General features: G+C 36.8%; 1 protein-coding gene across 1 annotated transcript in view; it reads left to right on the plus strand.

The window, feature by feature from the left end:
• Positions 1 to 2337: 2337 nt before the first annotated feature.
• The window catches only part of cd4-1 (CD4-1 molecule), a 33075-nt gene continuing 15556 nt past the window's right edge, over positions 2338 to 19856 (plus strand). Inside the window, exons 1-2 of the mRNA XM_041793836.1 lie at positions 2338 to 2372; positions 18981 to 19106. The gene's annotated coding sequence lies outside the window, so the exon portion shown is untranslated. The remainder of the gene's footprint in view (positions 2373 to 18980; positions 19107 to 19856) is intronic.

Genomic DNA, 19856 nt, shown 5'->3' on the forward strand with positions numbered 1-19856 from the left:
CTCAGTCCCAGACTGTGGAAATATGGGATTGCCACTGATTGCAGAATCTTATCTGGATATCTCTGCATTTAAATTGCCAATCTAGCACCTGATTAGCAGCACCTGGGGGTACCAGAAGCTCAAAACAAAAGTCAATAGCAACAGCAAAATAAGATGTTATTTTACATGGATGAAAAACCCACATACTCAGCTCTGCCTCTCATCCCACAAATGCATGTTCCTTACAAATGTGGCACCATTTAAACAGAAATAAACAGGATTTCCTACGGTATAAGAATCATTGCTAAGAAGCATTGTTACAACAAAGAAATAATCTTCCAAACACAAATGTCCTAACTTTTTGTGCTAAGTTTATTTAGCCTGTCTGATTAATATATCTAATTAAATGACTAAAACTAAAGTTAGTAGCACAATAGGGAGACTGTATAGGCCTCAAGTCCTCTTAGGTTCATTTTTAATAACATCAGAAGAAGTCAGAAAAGTCAGAGACTTGAAATACAGAGAGAGAGAGTGGGGGAAGACTTGCACCAAACAGTGCTGAGACCAATCAATCCTGCTACCAGTGCATTGAGGACTATAGCCTGTGTATATGAGTACCTGTTCAACCAACTGAGCTAAACCAGCACCCAGAATTCACAGTTTTAAGTTCTAACAAAAGCAAATATCCATCCATCCATTATCTGCACGGCTTATCCTGTTCGGTGTTGCAGGGGGCTGGAAACAGTCCCAGCTGTCAGCGGGCATGAAGCAGAGTACACCTTGGACTAGTCACCAGTCAGTCACAGGACTGAGAAAGAGACAATCAGTCACCCTCACATTCACAGGCAGTTTTGAGTCACCAATAACCTAACAAGAATGTCTGTGGGATGGAGCCGGAGTATCCAGAGGGACCCACGCAGCCTTCAACAGCACTAACCCCTGCATTGCTGTGCGTCCCTATTATCTTTATCACTGAACTCGTTGGGGGGGGGCTAGGGTGAGATTGAAATGCAAAAAAAGCTACATGCAGCCCACACAGCCTGAGAAATCAATGACTGGCTCTGACAATGCACATAGTTGTTTATAGTTCAGAATTTCAGGGTGGCAAACCAAATTACCAGGGTCATAGCCACCCACTGGATACACTCTTGCACTTAAGTCTATGAACTTACCCTGCTATGTTTTGAGATAGGCATCAATAGAAGATGGGTCTTCATTCATATCAAACAAAACTTGAGCATGGCAAAGATCACTGTAGTTTTTTTTAAATTTACACCTGAGGATATCCTCAATATAAGAATTGCAAATCACTGGTTTAATCTTGTTTTGTTAAGGCAGTCTGGCAATGTCAATCAACAACAAAGGTAGTATACACACTGGTATTATTCTGTATTATACTTATTCGTGTCTTGCTACTTTTCATCCTTGTTCTTGATCCACAAACTATTTTATCACTAAATGTATAAGGGCTTCTAACTGAAGCCTGCTTTTATTCATGAAAACATGTAGTAACCCAGGCTTGTAAAAAGGACTTGGCCTTTAACTGGGTTGGGGCTTTCCTCAAAGAAATAACAATACTAATATAAAGCTTTTATTGTCATTTAACTGGAGAGCAAAATGGCATTGGCACTCCCTGAGTTGCATGATAAACATCATTAATAATTTAAGGCTTCAAATCAATATAAAAACCGAAGCATAAACAAATGAATAAGCCAGGAAATGAAATTGATGCAAAAGAGCCTAAGAGAGGAGCAGTACAATGTCTTTACACAATGGATGTTCAATTGGGTATTATAGCAGTTCTATCAGAGCATTATGCGTGTGAAGTACTGCTCCTCCAGTGGATATATGAGATATTTTTGAATAATTTTAATTCAAAATGCCACATATAGGAGGAAACAAAATATTTAAATCATCAAATTGACAGCAACACAATATCAAACATGATCTTTCATTTTATTGAGTTCAGAGTGCCTGCCAGTTGTATCCCCCACAACTGGTGCAGGACAATGCAGCTGGTGATGCCAGTGCAAAGCTACATGTAGAGAAATGCACTAAACACCTGTTGCACACCATAAGATCACATTTGACATACATACATACATGCACACATGCAGAACATGTACACAAACTTATTTACATATTTGAGTGAAGAAATGGATATCTGTGCTTTTGTATAAATTCTTGTATTTTTATTATATAAGCCTACTTTACAAGCCTTCTAATCAGTGTGTGTGTGTAACTAATGTATGCATCCATTTAGCACATAAGAGAAAGGATGGGATCATAGTGGTGTCTGACTTCCTGTATGTCTGAGTCTGAAAGACACCTGCAGTTCCTACAGTCTACCAAATGTCAGTGAAGTACTCATCACAGCACTGAAGACATCACATGTGAGTACTCCTAAACAAACTGTATGTTCAGTATTTGTTAGCACCTGATATGAGGGGCAGTTTCAAAGAGGGGAGATACTTTCTTAAGAATTGTGTTACATCTGCCTACAAGGACTCAAATTTATTCTAAAACTCCTGACAAATCTTCTGACACTGCCAAAGAATCACTCCCGCTGACGCCAAGGGGCACGGAGGGCAGGGTTGCAATTCTCAAATCTGGTCTCATCCAAGGCCACATTTTTAAAACTCTGCCTCGTTCAGCATACTGATCTGTTCCAGCCTTGTCTGATGTTGTCAGTCTAATGTTCAGAATTTGCCTTAACTGAGACCATCTTCATCAGCGCTCTCGCTGAATGCTCAGTGATATTAAACGGATAGACATAAGAAGGAATTACATCAAATTAAACAGGCCCCTATCAACTGTTTCATTACAGATTTTAAATAATAGTAATGATCTTGATGTTTTCTATAAAACTGTGAAACCTTAGGACCATTCGTCTCTGTGTTTTGTTTTACCTGCTGACAGCTCTGAGAAGGATTTCAAAATATGACATCAGAAATGCTTAAAATAGATTTTTCTGATTCTCCGTTCCTGAACTGTAAGATGAAATAAGACAAAAAACTTGTGCAACAGTGCTGGTAACATTCCAGTTGATTTTGCAATAGTTGGAGGCCTTTTTGCAGGTGGAAACATACTAATTGTGTTTCTTGTGCAACAAATCTCTTCTGTGCGTATTTGGTGCCATAAGTGTTCAAACTGCAACCTGCCATGGTATGAAAAATAACCTTTGTTCGAATTTTAATCCACTTCACTGTACCAGAAATGTTCCTAGAAATATTTGTATCCATCTCAAAGTAAATCTAAATCGTCCCACTGTATCGTTCCACTGTAATATTGGAAGTGTCAAAACTAACAATGGATGCCATAAAAACATAATCCAAAATGATGAGGCCTTTCCAACGATGTATCTGTCACACAGTTTGACTGAACTAGTCACCAAATTTTCATGTGTAATCATGCACCAATGATAAGTAAATCTTGACCGTTCTTTTCAGTTCCTTTTTGAAGTTTATCTTTTTCTTTTGATATATGATAGAGAATATACAACCTATAACAAGCATTAGGATCTGCCGCTGTAGTGAACACAGGGTTCAGTTTGTAGGTTTCAAAGCTGAAGTGTTTGCATTTTGTTTAAGACACATGCATAGAAATCCATTTCATCCCAGGACAAAAATTCTGTTCGTCTAAAGCAAGGGTTCCTCAATTTTTTACCCCCAAAGTAGCAGCGTTAGAGACCAGAGACCCCCACTATTCCTGGAGGTGGTGAAAGTGTACGATGTTGCACAAAGCATCATGTACAAAATTAGATTTTAAGAAAATTTACATGCAAGCAAAAATTTCACTTAATAGCTACAGTTTTCTTTTCAGTTTAACTCGTTTTAAGGCTATTTTTGCCATAATGGATAAAATAAACCTCTTTCACTAATTTTAAATTTCTCTTCCTTATTTTGGAAAGCATCCCATGACCCCTCTGAGTGTCGATGCCCACTTTGAGAACCATTGGTCTAAGTACATTTCGCATTTTATTTAGAAGGATTCCACTTATCGCATTATTAGTATTTTTTGTGAGTAATGAATAATTCAGAAGAACAAAGAATGGTCTTTACATTTTTCAACACTTTTATGTAACAGCAGTTAGTAACTCACTGGACGTAGACTTGAAGAGAGACGATGCTGATTTCTTGTGTTGTTTACAAACTAAGGAGCGCGTACGGTGACTTTAAAAACATTTTTCTGTGTGGAATGAATAAGGTTAAAAATATTAACCTTGCTGGGTTTGAAGTCCCGCTTGTTATCTGTTCAGTAAATCAGCAGTGGAGGAACAGTGTCATGGTGCTCTTAATACGGTCTAAATATAAGCATACTGTACTGTATTGTACTTAGGGTTTATCGCAGTCGTTTTTTTTTATATGAGCAGCATACCAGTATGTAAACATTGCAGACATTTTCAACAAGGTGCACAAAAATAAAAGAAATGGTGCTTTATACATTATTTTAATAAACTGTTACACAATTATTGTCCCAATGTAAAATTAAAGATCCATCCGCTTATCCTGTTGGAGGTCGTGGGGAGATTAAAGATGTAGAAGATGAACTACAGCTTATCATCTTTAGATTAAATGTGACATACCACTATACTCTGTAGTATCACATGCTACGTGTAAGGTATCATCAAATTTATTCTAAAACAATGTCATCTGATAATGTAATTAAACACCGACCAAAACAGTCTGCATATAAAAGAGACGTTTTTATAACTGACATATTTTATTTCTTCTAGGACTATAAATAAGAATTACATTAAAATAAATAATAAAATACATTTCAGGACTTTACAAAATATCTGAACTTACAGTTGCAGAGACATTTATTATTCTCCTGGTGTACAGTATCACTTGCTAACAGTCATAACTCCTATCTGTGTTCCCTGTCTTGTAACAATGTTTTGAACTTCAGATTTTCCTTTTACGTTATGTCTGGGTGGATAAATCAAATGCATTTATTGAGCATGATGACACATTGTTCTTGGCCAACTATGGCTTGTCTACTTCACCTAATCATGTTTACTGAAACTACTTTTTCTACAATTTGAGACAAGATACAGAAATTGTTCCTTAATTAAGGGATAAGCGCTCAATTAAATCACTAGCCACATGGCACTTTGTTGCCACAGCATCGCCAACTTCAAAAGACCCAGACTCTGGTGCATACAAGCTCTAGTTAGTGAAAACTCAGATGCTACTCCCCTACCACCTGGCCCCTCACAGGTCCTCAAACCCAGCTATGTAGACTGATGGGTTGCAAGAGTCCAGACATAACTGGGCTTTAAGATAGTTTAAATTAATGGATTGTTTTAATGTCGAAACACGTCCATTGCCTTGCCTAAATAAAACTACCTAAAATGACATTTTTGAGTTCTGACGTCTCATTTTCTAGTCAGTCTTTTTTGTCATGCACCATGAGGAGTTTATTGTTTGGAGGGTGCTCCTTTTTTGCTTTCTCTGTGGATTGTTTTAATGTCTGACCGTGACTTTACTTGTACTGCGTCTTAAAACGTGCATAATAAATAAGACACCAACCACCCAAGACGGTCTACATTCTCTAAAATCTATTTTTCTGTCTTTGGAGCATAGTTTACTTTATCCATGTTTTCTGGTCTTTGGCTTCTCTTCCAAAGGGTGGGACACATTCAGAGAAGGAGGGCATTTGGGCTCTCTGCCTATTATTATTATTATTTTTGTGACGCTACATTTTAACATGGGAGTTTTCAGTGTTAATTACTTTGTCATAAGGAGGGCTGGTTAGGCTTAACTGGTGGAAAAGGTGCCTGTGTAGAGTCTGCAGTCATTAAGCACAGGTCACAGGATTGGTTCCCACTCTGGGCGCTGTTTGAAGCATGTCTTCCCCCACTCCCTTTACCCATGTTTCATGTCTTCCTTCAGCTGTCCTATCAAAATTAAAGGCCAAAAACCTAAAGATAGGCTTTAAAACCTGTGTCAAAAATATCTGTCGCAACTTAGCCCAAATTGCATTTGGAAAAAACAACCTGAACAGAGATTTTACACGCACACAAGTCTTTGTTTGCATATACGATATTAAAGATAAAATGAATCAGCAGACTTCAGCATCCTAAACAGCTTTATTTCTGCCACATCCCGACGGCTAAAACCTTTGTAACATCTTTTTTAGTGCTGTCTTCTGAGAACAGATGAACTAACAAGAGTTAACATGACTGGCAAGAAATACCAGTCAAAGAGCAGTCTTTTGCTTTATCATGCTAAAGTCCAGAAGACTATGAATAAAAAGATGTTATGAATTGTACAAACGTATTATCTGTAGCTCTGTTGAGCATGTCTTTCAGGCTGTGCTGTATCGGTCTGTCAGAACATTCAGTCTGTTGGTTTGAAAATGATTTATTTAGCAGAATGCAGTGTGTACAGGATGAGGGATTTACTTCATACCTTGAGGTTCAAAATGGAGTGCATCAGGGCTCAGTCCGTTATTTACACTTTATATCAACAGTATCGCTTGTAATGTTCCCAATGAAAAATTGAATCTATAAGCTGATGACACTGTCATTTACTGCTCTGCTCCTACATAGCATCAGGCTTTCTGGCACTCACAAGAAGTCTTTTATATTGTACAGGACAATGTGTGAGTTATAATCTGTTTTGAATCCTAACAAAGCAAAACTCAACGAAAAAGGAGCTGAACCTTCTTACTTTTAAGCTTCATACTGAGCAACTTGTAAAGAAGTTAAAGCTTCGGCTGGGTATTTATTTTAGGAATAAGTCTTGTTTTTCTTTTTAATGCAAAGAAAAGACTTGTCCCCTCCACTTTTATACGGCTGATTAATTACGCTTATGCTCTGTACATGCATGCATCTACTCAATGCCTTACATTTTTGAATACTGCTTACCATTGGGCGCTGAGGTTTCATTGCAACCTGAATGATTGAATTGGTTAGCCTTCGTTGATGACTTGTAGGCTAAATCACTGGCATATCATTATTTATAAGGCTTTACTAAATTTGCTTCCCTCAGACTGATTTTATTCATGTGAAAGTGCTTGAGGTTAAAATCTTTACTTTCTGACTCACTCACAAAATTTACTTTTCCTATCTGTTCCCAAAGTTCGTCCTAAAATGGCTAAAGGAATTTCAGGTTTGCGGCTCCTGCAGCCTTGAGAAGCTGGTCTCCGAATCTTTTTAAAGGGAGATTTACGGCAGGAAGATGCATCAGTTTGAAGATGATTTGACTGATTACTTTTTGCTCTCTGACCTAGGATTTTTTTTTTTTTATGCACTTGTAATTACTCTGTTTTTAATGTCTGTTTCTTTGTTAATGGTGCTGCTGCCTGTCTTGGCCAGGACACTCTTATAAATCAAATTCCTAACCTCAGTGAGGTTCTCCGGATTAAATATATTTAAATATATGCCTTTGTAACATCACGTCTGGATTTTTGTAATTCTTTGTATGTAGGGTTGGACCAGGGCTCCCTGCAGCATTTACAAAACGTCCAGAATGCTGCAGCTCGTCTCCTGCCTAAAACAAAGAGACGGGAGCAAATCACACCAGTGCTGCGCAACTTGCACTGGCTCCCTATCGCATTTTGGGTGCAATTCAAAATGCTACTGACTGTGTACAAATGTCTGCACTTTATGGGTCCAGTTAATTTGAGGGAGTTACTGCAGCCCTATACTCCCCTCAGAGCCTTGAGGTCGGCTGACCAGCTCCTGCTGGCTGTGCCCAAAGCCAGGCTTAAGACCAGAGGTGACAGAGCCTTTTCAGTGGCAGTGCCGAGACTGTGGAACAGTTTCTCATTGTCTGTCAGATCCTCAGAGTCTGATCCAGTTTAAGTCTAGACTGAAAACCCATCTATTCTCCCTGGTGTTTCATACTAGCTAGATAGGATATCTTGGAACTCATGACTTGTACTTATTTGTCTGCTTTTATGAATGATATTATGTGAATGTATTCTATTTTACGGTTTTTGCTGTTCCTTCATGTGAAGCACTTTGGACAACTGAAGTTGATTTAAATGTGCTATATAAATAAACTTGAATTGAATTGAAATACTGATAAAAATGAAAACCTCAAACATGCATATTAGATCTTTAACCTGAACGCTGTATGTCAAATCTACTGTGCTAATGTGCTAATGGATCGTGATGATGAGAGATCTCATAGTTTCGTTGTTTCATTGTTGATGTTTATATATATATATATATATATATATATATATATACTTGTATTCATTATGTGCTTTGCCTTTAACATTGTATGGCAGCACCTGTGTCCAATTGGACTTGAAGCACTTTGTGGCACTTACTGATGTTGTTTCTTCTTGTCTTGATCTTTGCTTGTGTTGTTCTTGCTCTTGAATGTACGTCACTTTGGAGAAAAGCGTCTGCTAAATGACATTGTAACGTTGTAATGTGTATATTGTAAAAAACATATAGATTTTTGGATCATATTTAGTTGAGGCTGTGTGCAGCTTTGGATACCATATATGGTCTTATAAGCTCATAATAGACTTCCCGGAATAGCCTTTAGGTTGTTGTCCTCATGTTTATTGTATAGATAGTTTATGTCCTTGAGTTTCATTTGCCTCCTTCCCTGAACAAACTTGACTCATACCTCAGGGATCAACTCTTGGTCCCTTTCACTTTTCTCAGCTCCACACTTTACCATTTGGCCATAACGTTCTCAATCATAACCACAGTTCACTGTTATGCTGATGATACACAGATTTACCTCTCTTTTCCCATTACTTTACTCTAATTCTAATAAAATGGAAGTTCTCACCACCATCTCTGAAATCAAGATCAGACAATGCTTGGTGTGCTAATGTTGTATACCAAGAACCCCGGTAAAACTTGGGTTTAGTATTGCGTAATAGATTTTAATATTTTTCATTTATTTATTTCTTTTGACCAACTTAAAAAATGTAACCTTAACTGGGGGGGATCTTGTTGAGATTAAAAATCTCTTTTTCAAGAGCGTCCTGCCAAGATAGGCAGCAGCACAGTTCACAGAGATACAAAGAGCCATCATACACAGCAGACACAGTACAAGATACACAGACAAAAGGCATTTAGAGACAGATAACAGATTTCAGCAGCAAATATGTTCTAATCGACCACATATGTAAGTTAAACATCTGCTGCCAGATGTGTCTGCCTCCAGGTCATTTAGCTTTCTCTTAAAAGTATCCACTGAGATCAAGTCTTTTTGCAGGTCGTTCTAGGCAAAGGGAGGAAACTTAAATGTCCTTTTTCTAAGTTTTGTTCTGACCTTTGAGACAGACAGCAATAAAAGATCCTGTGAACAGAGGTTAGTAGATATAATTAAGGACCATTTCCAGAATTAGATTGGTGTTGTCTCTAGCATTACAAAGAAAAATGTTCATGCTTTTATTTCCTCACACTGAGAGTATTTAGACACCCTGTTTGCTGGCCTTTTTGCCTGGAGATATGGAAGACCTGCAGTATGCTTCACATGTTTGGAAAATCACCCCAGTTTAAGGCTCTTTGAAGTGAAAAGGATTTTAGGTTTTAAAAGAGAATTTCAAAATCACAACAAGGACTTGCAACACTTCAAATGTCTAGGCAGTGAAGTTCATCAGACCACAGAGGCCTCTTGGATAATCTGTATCATGGGTGCTGGCTATTTCAGAGTCCAGGGTAAAGGATAAAGGTTGATCAAGTATTGTGGCAATGGCATCTCAGCTCAACAACAGTCTGCCTGTCGGTATTCAGTTATCTTACAGTCCCACTCGTCTCCAGAAAACAGCACTGCTGTGCAACCACCTGTTAAGTTGATTTACTGATTTCTCTTTTTGTTGTTTGGTTTTTATTGATGAAAATGAACATTTGATTTAAAAGTGCCCTCTTTCATCCTCTGCTTCACTTTGCATGCATTTTAAAAGTGTCTGCCACTGATTCTCTCATGCTGTTGTGCTGTCTCATGCTCCTTACTTGAAGAGTGATTCTAAAAGATTAATTTTCATTGTTATATAAAGAGGAAAATCTCCCTTTTCTCCCACTCAGAGTGATGAATTACAAGTCAAAATTCACGTCTAGAGGCTGAATGTCTGTCCTTTCTGTAGGCGATCACCAGACTGCATCTCTCCAACTCTGTTGTGAAAACACAAAGCCTCAGTTGCACTGGAGGTGTTTTCATATGAGACAATAGGATTCCCTTCTCATGTCTTTTAGTTTTCTCTCTCAGTGTCTGTCCTACACAAATGAATAAACATCAGTACACCCATACACAATCATACCAGAGTGAAACTGAAATGTATAAAACAGCGTTTGTGCCTTCCAGTGGTATTTCTGTTATTGTGAAAACACCATCTGTGCAACATCTGTAGCTTAGAGAACCTGATTTTAGTAAATTTTTACTGCAAATGACAAACACAGTTAAGAACTGTTCTACATAAACTCCTGCAAAAGCAGTTTGATTTAAGAAACTACAAATCAGCTGCATTTTTAGCAATTTTAAGATTAAAACATGATAGTGCTAGTGATCTGAGCTCACACTGCACTCAAAACAATTCACAATCCTTCAGTCTGAAGTAATCTGTAACCCCATCCTGTAAACTCCCCTTTCAGCTTCAGCTCTTAGCAGGTTTCAATTGTCTGTTGTTACTTTCTGATCTTTGGGGTCGGTGCTTAAATGTCTGGTTCATCATGACTGATTGCCGCTAATGTGTGTTAGCTCTGCAGCTTTATAGTGACGTAAAATGCTGAACAAGAAGATGGCTCCCAGTAGGCTGAGGGTAATGTGCAGCGAACCAGGAAATGAAACAGGATTAAATGTGCTAACGCTGTGTTCAAACGTGTGTAATAGTATATGTCTGAACTCGCTTTGTATTTATGAGAATAATAGTTTTGGTTTGTCCTGTTTATACGGTTTAAATTATGCTTATGATGTGAGACACATTTAAGAGAAATCAGACAACACAGTATATATCTTCAACCAAATCAGTGCTGAGGCAACTGATTAATGTGGTGAATTAGTGTTAGATAAGAAATTGAGGTCTTTGCACCCAAACTATAAAGGAATGCCAGCAGGCAGCCTACTACCTCAAATCAGGAATAATGGAAGCAGTCGACTCTAAATATGGTGCCATTGTTGACTGGGATATTAATCAACTATTGCATATCAATGTTGGGACAAAATATTAGTACAGCAATAAACTGACATCCTGACTTTGGTGATAAAGTCACTGAGTCGCTGGTGCTAAAAACTGATATTGAGCAGAAAAAATGCACAGTGGTGCTTAATGTGCTAGGTTACTATCTCAGCATTGTGATATTATCATTATTGTGGGCAAATTAATGTGTATTGCATGACATCGTATTAAAATGTAAAGTATTATGTTGTGCAGTTTCATAATGTATTGATTCAGAATGTATCATGTTGTATTGCATCGCTTTGCATCAGATCAAATTATATAAAAAGAAAAAGTATCATATAGTATTGCAATTCATAATATCATATGATAATGTTTTATATTGAACTGCACCATATTGCATTGCATCAAATTGCATTAAATTGCATTATTGTATCATATTGTACCCTATTGTATTAGACTGCATCACAGCGTATTTGGCAGAATCAATCAAAGTGCATTGAATTGCATCATATCAGGTATCCTATTGTTTTGAAATGTATTGCATTGCTTTGCATCGCATAGCATTGTATCTCATGATATCTAATAGAATGTCATCTAATGCCATTGCATTTCATCGCATCACATCACATTGTAGTGTATTGCATCTCAGCTCATCTAATTGCAATGGGTCGTCTAGCATGGCGCTGCATCGCATCATATCACATCATATTGCATTGCAACACCTCGCATCATCTCGCATCGCACTGCATCATTACCTGTATCGCATCACCTTTATTGTATCACCTTTATTGCATCACCTGTATCGCATTACATTGTATCGCAATGCATTGCATTGCATCAAATACTATTTCATCTCATCTCATGGCATCACATTGCATTTCCTTGCATGATGTCACATCACATCTCAGACTGTTTTCATCACATCTCATTTTATCACATGTCATCTCATCCCATCTCATGGCATTACATCATCTGGCAGCGTCTCACATCACATCACATCATATTGAGTCATTTATTGTGCATTGTATCATTATTCTCTTTCCTGATGGCACAACAGTGTGCCTCTGCACTCAACTTCAGAACAACTATGTTATCATGTCCTGTCCTGGGCTGTCCTGTGCTGTCTTGTCCTGCCCTGCCCTGTCCTGTCCTGCCCCGACCTGTCCTGTCCTACCCTGTCCTATTATCCTAATTTCTACAATTCCCACCCCAATTGCCAATTGTTATTTCCACTGCACAAAATCTGGAATCTAGACAGAACTGGATCATAATGAGGGGCTGTAGAGTTTCCCTTGATTACAATTCTCCAGTTAATCTCCAAATGTATCAGAAACATGTCCCTTCTTTGTGATTTTGATAGTTTTTTTATATTTATTGTGAAATTAATGATACATTTACAGCTACAGACTCCTTTTTTCTTTTTCACGTCCTGAAGAGTTAAACCTTTGAATAAGCAACATAAATTTAGGTCTATATGAAGATATGTCTGTGTTTTTGCCTTTACAGACTATAGAATAATATAAAAGCAGAATACTGAATAAAGTACAAAGGCCTTCAGCCTGGATTGAATCTACTGGAGCAAATCCATCTTAATGTCCAAACTTGTGCAGTTACCCTAACTTGATAGATCTGTTTGTTAACAGTTCTTTAACATAACACGGAACATAAAGCATAATGTGAAACTAAACGTACACATACTAAGGCTAAATGTTCTGTCATTCATCAGCGGGTGAAACATTTATGGATGCTATGAAATTGAAAATTGATTTTTACTTGAGGCTGTTGCAGGGAAGCTATTTCATTAAGACGTAAAGAATGGATGTCAGTATGGTTTGTTTTTCCAGTCTGTATTTGGTTTCAGTGACTGAGCTCAACAAACGGGTAGATGAAGAGGTCAGAAGGATTTCTACAAGAATGTGGTTACTTCAGCTTCAGAAATCGTGTTGTAAACATGTGTAAAGTAGGTGTGTGGGCAGTTCTTCCATTGATCATCTGATTGGAAATGGAAACGGTACAATGACAACGTGCTTTAACACATTATGCAGTTTGTAATCTCTTTGCATTTCTTGTTAATATCACACAAACATGACTTGACTTAAATAACCTGTTCATTTTTGATGATCCTTCCTGGTCTTGAGCTGACTGGAACAAATGACGTAATATTTGTTTTTTCCATTCTGATGAAACGATTATGTAGCAGCTTAAAAACAAAACGGTGACACAAAAATAACTTCACCATCCGTTCATGATGGAGATGAAATGATGAGTGGGAGTTGTGTTCTGTTTCACAACTCTGAGGTTTCAAAGAAGCTTGAATGAAGTTCCCCTCATCACAGACCAACAGTTCTCAGTCACTGAGCAGAATGTCAATCGTTTCTGATTCTTTGCTTCATTTCCACTGACATTTTGTTGATTTCTTAAACACCACAACAGGTTCAGACACTAACATACACTACAAATAAGTTACTTGTAAGCACTTTCATTATATGAAATAAGTTTGGCCCTGCCTTGGTTAAATCTACGGTAGCCCATTTATGCCAGCACAAAGAAAGAAAAGAGATATGAGTCAAAAACATTTACAGTGAATTATATTTTTTTATAATTATGAGAGAATAAAAACAAAATTATATCATATCTTTGAGTTTTTATCTCATAACTTTTACCCTTTTATTTCATAATTTTGGCCATTTATTCAATTATTATGACTTAATATTCATAATTTTAACTTTTTATGTCATTATAAAGATTTTTAAATCTTTTAACTATGACTTTTATGACCTTTCAGTGTTCTACTTAAGACATACCTCTATCATTTTTAACATATAAAGCAATTTGAACTTCTTTTTTTAATCATTTAGTAACATATTTATGTCTAATTGACAATTTTGATTTTAAAAACTCATAATTATGACATAATATCCTGTAGCTATGACTTTTAGTTTTAGTTGTACCTTTTAAATTCATACTCAAGACATATAAATTTTACTTTTCAAGTCGTAGCTTCTTTTTCAATCATAATTTGATTAGATAATTATGAATTACTTTCTCATAATTTCTATTTTCTATTTTCTATTTAACTGGCATGGCGCAAAAACCTCTTTTTCTACGTTCCTCATTATGTCAGAAATGTAAAACTAACTGTGGCACTTATGGCCGTCTTATGTGGTCATGTCCTACAATTACAACTTACAAGCAATCAGTCTAAAGTGAGAAAAAGAAAATATTTGGATTTTATATCCTTCAATTCTTAAGGTACTAGTTCATTCTGAGAGGTGCGTTACATGCTGGATATCTCGCAAAGGAGCCCCCTGGCAATTACAGCATGATATAAAATATATTTTGCTGTTGGAAAGATTATCACATGAACTCAGAGATGTTCTTGTGGTTTTCGCAAGGAAATGGTCGCCTCTGTGATCGATTTTATTTTGTAGGCTCTGCTCATGGCATTTACTGCTATTCTGACACGTTTTCTGTGTTGTGCTGTTTGTTGTTTTTATGTGTTCATTTCTGTTTAATGTTTTGATATGTCTTGTATTTATTTGTAGGTTTTTGTAGCACATTTTCATGATTTAAGATTAATTAAAAAAGAAACAAACAAATAAACTCATATCTCCAAAAAATAATTTAACACTGAGTGGTCATAGTCTGCATCTTTTTTGGAACTTTTTGTTGAAATCCAACTAAAAGATGTCAAGGGTGACCAACAGAGCAGATTTATGAAAGAAAAATTAAATTCATGAAAAATGGAGATAAAAGATTTTGGCCTGACACCAGCGATCTGTGACTGTTAACCTCATAATTTTTGTCACCATATAATTTTGAGCTTTCATCATATAACTGACATTTTACTTATAAATCAAACTTTGTTCATGTTATGATACCTTACTATCTCATGTCTTTTGTCTTTTTTATCTTCTACCAAAACTGACTTTTCATCTCATAATGACACTCATCATGAGCATTTTAATCATCATCTTTTTATTGGCGTTATTAGGCTGCCATACAAATGGCACATCATTTATCTAAAATGGCTATTAAACACAAAAACGAGTGAAGGATAGAGAGTAGCAACAACATGTTGAGGGAAACCCTCTGTAGGAGAAAATGGAGGCTGGGGAAACTTGTGAATCACTCCATATTCTGACTCTTGGCCCACACTTTTTGTCTTTTCTCTTTCAGTGATGACTCGATGTGGTCGAACCTGCTCCTTATGTCTCTGACTAATGAGGAACTCCTCACTTTCAGGTGTTTTCCAACCAAATCACAGCTCAAAAGCAGACGTTAATCCTCTGTCAGATAAAACGAAGCGTACTTTGGAGCCTTTTTGCGACAGTAACATTTAACTTTAATTCAAAAAGCGGATTGCTCTGGGCTGTAGATGTTAAAGTTTCTGTTTGTGAGCCATAGCAGAGAAAACAAGAGGCCTCGTTGTTTTTTCATTTTGAGCTCAGAGGGAACAGTAGCAGGTGTGAGCGCTTCATGAAGGCAGGCAGACAAACCTCAGAGAGACACATGAGACGTGTGTGAGATGTTTGTTTTGTCCTTGTTGTGGTTCTTGTCTCTAAACCACCTCAGTTCTGTGTTTCTGCTACAGTCCCTCACCTGATCCCTGTAGCTGTCATTAGTAAGCTTGGGACGAGCTGGCCTCCAGCAAAAGCGACTTAAAATTATATGAAAAAGGATTTTCTATTTTGATACTTTGCCTAAAACTTAAATGCCTCGACGTGGTACAGGAAAATGAAACTCAGACGAACCCAGAGCCTCTAAGCCTTCAAGCTATATTTGGATTTTAAAGAGTTGTTTTTGTATTCCAAATGCACTGGAGCCTGCATACATCAGAAGCACCTTTATTATAAAAACTTCTGTTTTTTCAAGATTTATTTTTAGGCATTATGCCTTTACTCAGACAGGACGGTTAATAGAGTCAGAAACTGGGGAGAGAGAGTGGGGAATGAAGTGCAGTAAAGAAGCCACAGGCTGGATTTGAACCGAGGCTTTGAGGACAACAACCTCTAAACATGGGCTGCACGGACAAAACCACTACACTCCTGATGCCCCAACTATGCACACTTTGACTGATAGTTTGAGATTTGATTTGTTTTGATATGGTTAGCAAATTTTATTGGCTAAAGACAAAAAAATATTGTTTATAAATGGTAATTGAGGGGCACCTATGACCTAGCAGTTAGGCTATACACCATGTATGGAGGCTATAAACCTTCAAGTTGAAGGCCCAGATTCAAATCCAGCGAAAAAACCTAAAAAGCAGCCTTAAATGGTATTTTCTTTATTGATGACAGTATGAATATTTATTGATTTTTTTTTGCTTTGCCCCCATATACCAGCCCATGATTAGTAGTTAGTAGACAGTTTTGAAAATGGTAATGTCATTATGCATGCATGTTTGTAGTGCACATCAGTCTGACGGTAAGCTATAACACGCAGATGTTACAATACTGTTACAGCGAGTTCTACATGAGGTTATGAGTGAAGATAAGAACGAACAGATGTTTGCGTCTTGCTCAGCTGCAAATTCACTCAATAAGTGTTACAAACATCACTTTATAACCTGACACATGATTTTAGGTATGATGAAAGAAATGATTCTCCTGAATGTAAAAAGACAAACTAACAATTAAGAGACTACAGTCTTACTGATTCTTTGATAGATAGATTCACAAAGCCCATGTTTGTTACTGTAGATATTTGCACTTCTTACCTGCACACCTGTTTACACTGTAAAAAAATTATCATATTAATTCAACTTAAAAACTTAAGTTCGATTGCTGCCTTAAAAATGTGAGTAAATTGAACTTCAAGAAAAGCGTTATTTCAGCACTTATTTCAGTCGCTTAATTAAAAATAATTTATTATTTGAATGTAATCATCTGAGTTGAAATAATGCATACATTTAACAGTCAATAAAACTTGATTTCTCTTGACATAGAAACTTGCAAAACAAAACTGTTCCAACTCACAAATTTCACCAGTTGTTAAATAAATGATGATTTATTGTTAGAATTTGATACTCTGAGTTTTTCAATTCCCTATATTATGTTATGCATTCAAGAAAACTTGTTATGTCTTGCCAAAAGAACATATAATTATAAACTTTTTCAAATCACTTTTTAAGTTAGAATCAATTATATTCATACCAATCACCTTTTCATGTTAAGTTAACTTTAAATTGCACATTAAGAAGTGCATTGTTTAAATAATTCATCTTGCCAAATTCATGGTTTGACAACTTTATAGCAATCACTCAGTGGAATAGTTAACAGAGTCTGCATTCAATTCTCCGAAAAGCATTGAAAAATAGTGATATAGAAACAAGCCAGTCTGTTTATTCTTCTGTTATTTCAGGTTTTTAATACAGAAACTGTGAACTAGTGGCACGGCTGGCCCAGAGGTTTAAAGTGCGCCCCATGTACGCGGGTGGCCCAGGTTCGAATCTGGCCTGTGGCCCTTTCCCGCATGTCTCTCATCCCTGTTTCCGATTTTTTCCACTGTCCTCCTCTATCAATAAAGGTGCAAAAAGCCCAAAGTATATCCTAAAAAAAAAATGAAATTACGAACTAGATTAAAGCAAAACATTTAGAAAATAAATGGAAAAAGTCACGAGGATAAGAATTTCATTTGAACTCTGCAAACTTAAGTTAAACTTTAGATGAATCATTTTTTGAACCGCCTATTTGATTTCCTTTTCGGATTTTTAAAAACGTCAAATGATGAACATGCAGTTGGTGTTTTTTAATAAAGCACTGATTTTTGTCTTGATAGCTGAATGATCCGTCATTATTTGAGCACAGCGGCATACAGATACAGATTGAAATGATCTGGTTATCAATCATTGAAGTAAAGACACAACTTTCAAAAGAGACCTCTCTTGTTGCTCAGTGTTTCTTTGGTTCTTACCTGTAATTGTCAGAACCTTTATCTTTTTAATAAAGAACTTGTCTCTTGACCTACAAAGTCTTCGAAAAAAAGATCAATTGCTCTACAGACTATAAGATTTAAAATCGTGTTTATTTTGCTGTAAATTTCAGACTACAAAGTGTAAAGTTCCTTGTGTTCGTACGGCAGCATTTACTCCCATCGTTCTGACTATTAATACACTTAACGGTCAATAACTGCTCTGAGATAAGACAGTCAGTGTAGGAAATGGAAAATGTCAGAGTTTTAACTACATGACTGTTAATAAGAGCAGAAAAAATGCACGGATGGTTGTATTTAAAGATTCAAAGTGATGGTATTTTATTCAATCATGTGAAAACAACAATAACATCCTCTCTCTGCACAGCTGCCACGGATCATCCGTTCAGTATTCCCTCCGAGCCGTTAGCTTTTAACCCGCCTGTTTCTTAGTAAATGTTACGTTTGTAATTTGCATTAAACTGCAGCATTCATGAAGACTGGACCATTAGGTCATGGTTTAAATTCTAAAACACTACTATGAATAATTCAGTGCAATCATAAGACCAAGGGAAAAATCAACCCAGCAATTACAGTAAATGAGGCCGTGAGCCGCCTGTGTGCTATTTAGAGCGGGACAAAGATAGATAAAGGGTCCAGTGAGACCCCCCTCACAAATTTTGGTTCTTGTGTTGTAAGGAAGCAAAGCCATTTAAAATGTAGCTAATTATGATTATATTTTCATTTGCGTGTCTGTTGAACAGACTGAAAACTAAATAAGAAGAGAGGAATACCATGAGCACATTAGAAATAGCTGTTAGATATATGACACGGTCACCAAATCCTTTATTTTTCATTTTTTTCCCTAAATTCAGCTGTTGCAAGACTTTAAAACTAACATAAATGACTTCTTGCTTTCTTTCTGTATCAACCAATCAAAGGTCATCATTTTGACTCTGGCTTTGATCAATGACTGTTTCCTACTCTTGCAGACCAATCATCAGCGAGGGAGGTGCATCCGCCTTTAAAAAAGGAGTGTTTGTTTGAAAAATATCTGACATTTCCACTCGACTCCCGATCTCTGAACACAGGAAGACTCTCGACACTCAACATCACTTGTAAGTTTCCCGTGGCTTTTATCTTTTGGATTCATATACGCCCAAAAATATCCGCTCCTGTGATTATAAATTTCATATATACTGTTGATTCTTTGTCACAAATGTTACACGTTTTAAATCATAAAGCCCTAGCCGGTCGACTTGGGCCTAAAATGTGATTGTGACATTTATTGATTTATTAATAAGATTTGTTTGTGGCTTTTATGCCTTTATTTTGATAGGATATGTCAGTGGATAGAGTCTGGAACCAGGGTAAGAGAGTGAGGAATGACATGTAGGAAAGGAGCTGCAAGTCCAAAATTGAACCCGGGCCGCCCCATTTAAGGACAACAGTAACTTTGTATGGGACAGACGAACATAAACATCCCCATTTAAATAAAATAAAAGAAATATACTGCAATAATCAACTGGTGGCCCAGGGGCCATACCAAGCCCTCCAAAGTTCCCCATCTGCCCCCAAAAGATGATTAATTCAGAAAATGTGAGGAGGAAAATAGATGTTGTGATTTTTAGGGTGTCTTTTGTCTTATAATCCCTATCGCTATAATATGAACTCCAAGCAACATATTTATCAGGAGTGACTAAATGTTTGATCCATTTATTACAAATCAATCTGTCAGCTATTTTAAGTAAATATGATGCATGACGAACCCGTACTTATCAGTCCAGTCCTGATTAAATCTGTGTCAACTTTTCTCTTCAGGCTCTTGGAGAGTGCGATTATCCCACATAAGAATCAAAACAGAAGAC

The sequence above is a fragment of the Cheilinus undulatus genome, linkage group 8 (assembly GCF_018320785.1).
Source record: "Cheilinus undulatus linkage group 8, ASM1832078v1, whole genome shotgun sequence".
Classification (NCBI taxonomy): Eukaryota; Metazoa; Chordata; class Actinopteri; order Labriformes; family Labridae; genus Cheilinus; species Cheilinus undulatus.